Here is a 4,526-nt window from a genome sequence, read left to right as displayed (position 1 = left end):
AAAGTGCATGCAAAGAAGAAGCAATGGTGCCAGCCAAACATGACCATGGCAAATATAATGAAGTTTTTCATCCACCCCAACATCATCTTGCTTCTCCAATTGAGTCTGAGACAATTCTAATAACTTATCGTGAAACTGGTTGAAATTTTAAAGCTTTACAAATACATCTGAAAGTCTTTCCACCGAGAGGAAGAAGGAGCCAAGGAAATATTTAGGCAAATATTAGCAGGCTTTATCTATGGCTATGGGCACTGTATAAGTTCACAGTGACCTTAAACCAGATTATATTTTGTTAGAGAAGAACAGAAAAGTCAAAAGCATCGACTTTGGCCTTCAACTCAAGACAAACCTGGGCAAATGCTGAACTGGCAGCATGTTGCTTACCCTATTGATGCACCTGATCTCTTCCTAGGACAACTTTATGATGGTGCAAAAAAAAAAAAAAAACAACGTATGGATCTTAGGAGTAGGCTTATATTTCACTGTTGTATTTGACTCTGTTGTCATACAACAGTTCAGAAGACAGGTTGTAGCAGGTGTGTACCCTGTTCACTGTGGGGTGTCAGAAGAGGCAGCTTAGCCTCTTAATAAAAGTCAATCCGAACTATGGGCTGACAGTCACAGAGGTGATGATGTACCCCTGGTCAATGAAAACTGGAAGAGGTTCACAAATCCTTATGAAGAAGTGATCCCTCTCATGCCAGATACTCCAAAAGAGGAAGAAACGTAATATATTGAGGTTTGAGGTAAAATTTTATAGATTCATTGCATCAAAAAAGGTATAACCAGAATATGGCATCCTATTGCTTAATGTAACAGCAAGTTATACACAGGAATTGCTTCACAACACAGGCTCAGCAGCTTTGTCCAGTTACGGTCCCATTCTCTACCCTTGCTGATTTCCCTCTAGGACTAAATAGGAACAGAAGTGAACACAACATAGACACATTGTTCTCCTCATCTTCCAATGGCCTAGTGTCTCCCTATGATCATAAGGCTAGTCAAAGAGGAAGCAAAGAGCCATTGGGCATGCCCTTCTTCTTTTCAGGACACTCCCGACAACACCCACAGTGAACAAAGCATACATACACACCAGAAGTGTCCTGTGTCTTCACTCAACCATTAGCCACACTTAGAAGAGCTGTAGCAACGAGAAAACAGAAGACAACCTACTTTCCTGCTGTCTCTCAGCAGAGAGCAGGACATTCCCCAGCTGGGGATTTCCCAGAGGCATTAAAGGATGAACCAATTACAATGGGGAAATTCACTGATGAAGTTGTGTGGCTGCTTTCCTTCAAGAATAAAACCTTACAAGGGGGTGGAGGAAGAGTTTTCTCCCAGAAATGAGGCCAAGGGAGATTGTCCAGAGAACACGCAGATGGCAAAACCCACGTGCCTTTGTACTTTGTCCTTCCCAGTTTGCTCTGTGCTCATTCTTCCTCTGGCTCTGTTTTCCTGTTCCCCATAATTCTTACCTTCTTATATCCTCTAAGTATTTTATGATTCTTCCCCCAACCCAAGCCTTCTCCCTCTTCTGGATTTCTTCTCTTCCCAGCCAGGACTCAATATGACTGCTGTGTAGCCCACTCTAGAGCGTGGTGCAGCTGAATGCATCCATTCACCTGAAGTTTATCACACTCTAAAAACACCAGCTTCCACAAAGTGAGGTGGAGAGTGGTATGAGCTCATGAAATCTTCCATAGGTTAGTGGTCCTAGCACACACGGCATTAATCACAAGAGCTATAGAACAAATTCTTATGCTTTCAAAAGTAGCATCACATTTCATTCAGCCTCAAATATAATAACCAGCAATGACTTTGAAAAATTGAAATTACAGTTGCTGCAACAGTGCAGATCCTGTGAAGAGGTAGGTCCTGCAACAGTGGAGACACTGAAATGGCGCCGGTTCTGTGACAGTGAAGGTCCTTTGAAAGTGGAGGCACTGAGATCGTGGAGGTCAATCTACCTACAGGGGAGCTGCTGCACAATTGAAGGTTCTGCTACAGTGGAGGTCCTGCAAAATTGGAATTGCTGATACAGGGGTATTCCTGTCACTGTAGAGATCCTGTGGCAGTGAAGTTGCAGCATCATGGGAGATCTTGCTTCAGTTGATGTCCTGAAACACTGTAGTTGCTATGGGTGGTGCTACGACAGTGGAATTCCTGGGATAGTGGAGGTTATAGGACAGTGGGTGTCCTGAGACAGTTGTAGTGCTCCTACAGTGGAAGTCCTGTGACAGTGGAGGTCCCGCAATAGTAGTGTTGCTTGGACAGTCCAGTTCTTGGACAAAGGAGGTCCTGTGACACTTGAGATGCTGAGACTCTTGAGCTCCTGAACAGTAGAAGTGCTGTGATAGTTGAAGTGTTGAGACACTTGTGGTCCTGTAACAGTGGAGTTGACACACAGACAGTGGACTTCCTGAGGTAGTGGTGGTGCTTAAACAGTGGATGTCCTGTGACAGAGGAGGTCCTGCAATAGAGGAAGAACAATATATGCTGGCTGATGACCCAGAGCTTCCAGAAAATAGACCACCAACCAATATATATCAGAGGATGGCATTATTTGAAACCAAAGGGGTGGAAGGCCCTTGGTCCTGTGGAGATGTGATGCTCGAACGTAGGAGGAGGCTGGGGTGGTGGGTTTCGAAAAGTTGGGTGAGTTGAGGAGCAGCATCATAGTGGCACAATGGAGGGAGGAGGGAGGAGATGTAGGAGTGGGCATTTGTGGATTGGCACCTAGAACGTGGGACATCATTTGAGATGTTAAAAACAGTGGAAATGATAAGGTTTACATTGTCTGACCCAAACCTAAGGGATACTACATGAGGAACACAAAAACCTACAGGTGCTCACCAACAATCAGATAAAATTTGGCCTTTGGCGGTATACTCCAAAGAAACTATTCCAAGATCACTGTTTTTTGTTTTTTCAAACAAAGTTTAAAACTCCTAAGTGTACTCTCAAATCTGCCCTAATTTGCATAAATCGGTCAAAACTGTTGGCTTTGTAAACACTTCTATCTTGTCCCAATAGTCACATGCTGGTCATCCCAACAACATGATACTTGTCAAGGTGGGAGTCAATCAACATGGGATCCTTGTTCCAACTCGGCATGCAGACCCTCAGCTCACCTTCTCTCTCTCTCTCTCACACACACACACACACACACACACACACACACACACACACACACAGGAGAGAGAGAGTGACAGACAGACAGACAGACAGACACACAGACAAAGATTCACAAACACATGCACACACACACAGAGACACACACACCCATGAGAGAGTGATAGATCGAAAGTGAGGTAGAGAGAGAGAGAGAGAGAGAGAGAGAGAGAGAAAGAGAGTTCTTATCATCTACTTTCTAATGCATATTGTGTGCTCTTTGAGTTGAGCACAGAGACTTGCACATGTAAACCAGTCTTGTACACCGAGGAATATTTTCTGATCAGTATTTTCTCTTCTTCATGCAGTTCTTAAATGATCTTTAAGAGAGTGTAGGGCATTGACCTACCATGAAATCTTGGACGTAAAGGTACATTTTAATACAAAGCTTACATATCACTTACAGATGACTCTAGTAGGAAGTACATTAAGTTCAGAATCATTCAATCAGAGACCCTTAATGTATATACCCCATTCTCACTGCCTTCACCTAACCTCATGTTTGGACCACTGTTCCTAGCTGGAGATTCCTGTTTATCTCCCAGAATAAAAGGGAGGCTCCATGCTTAAGTGGAACAGGAGATTCAAGGTGGGACTGTTGGGTGACATTACAGTGAACACCAGGGACTGCGCCACAGAGGCGGGTAGTGGCCCTTTCTTTCCTCCTGGGGAATCATTTTCTACATTGTCCTGAGAAGGGAAGGATCCTCTCATTCTAGCAGATATTCTGGATGACACAAGGAATGTGAATAGATTATGAGATCACTTTTCCACATTTCTTTCTGAGGCAGAGACCCTTGAGACCCTTGGCTCAGGAATAACAGTTCCAGATAGCAAGGTGAGGTCAGTGTGGGCCCTGTGTTCACCTATGAATAGTTATTTATGTTAATCACCAAATCTTTGAAACTTACAGCATGTGAGAGAAAAGTGTCCCAGGAGTCTCAGCTAAAACTAATCAGTGAGTTTTTAAGAACAAGAACAAGTAGGAAATTTAAATTCATGTGATTGCTACAAATAAAGCAAGACACTGTCACTAGATCACCTTTGTGTAAGGGCCCTGACGACATACACAACTTAAGATGTGAAGTGCTCAGCTAGCAAGCTTCGTGGCATGAACCCAAGACACAGTTTCTCTGTGTCTCATCACCTCTGAAGCATGGTCCACAAACAATGGCAACAAACCTTCTCTTCCTCAGAGTTCAAGTTACCTTTACTGTTAGTGATAGTTCCACAGTTAACTAACCTCTACTGGATAGACAGCTTTGACTAACCTTCTCTGAGCTTCTCCCAACCATGTACAGATGGTACAACCCTCTGCACATGAGGCCTGTTCCTCTCAGGCCTGCTGGTCTCCT

Source organism: Rattus norvegicus, chromosome 1 (genome assembly GCF_021556685.1).
Source record: "Rattus norvegicus strain SHRSP/BbbUtx chromosome 1, alternate assembly SHRSP_T2T, whole genome shotgun sequence".
In the NCBI taxonomy this organism is placed as follows: domain Eukaryota; kingdom Metazoa; phylum Chordata; class Mammalia; order Rodentia; family Muridae; genus Rattus; species Rattus norvegicus.
This window is presented reverse-complemented; position numbering follows the sequence as displayed.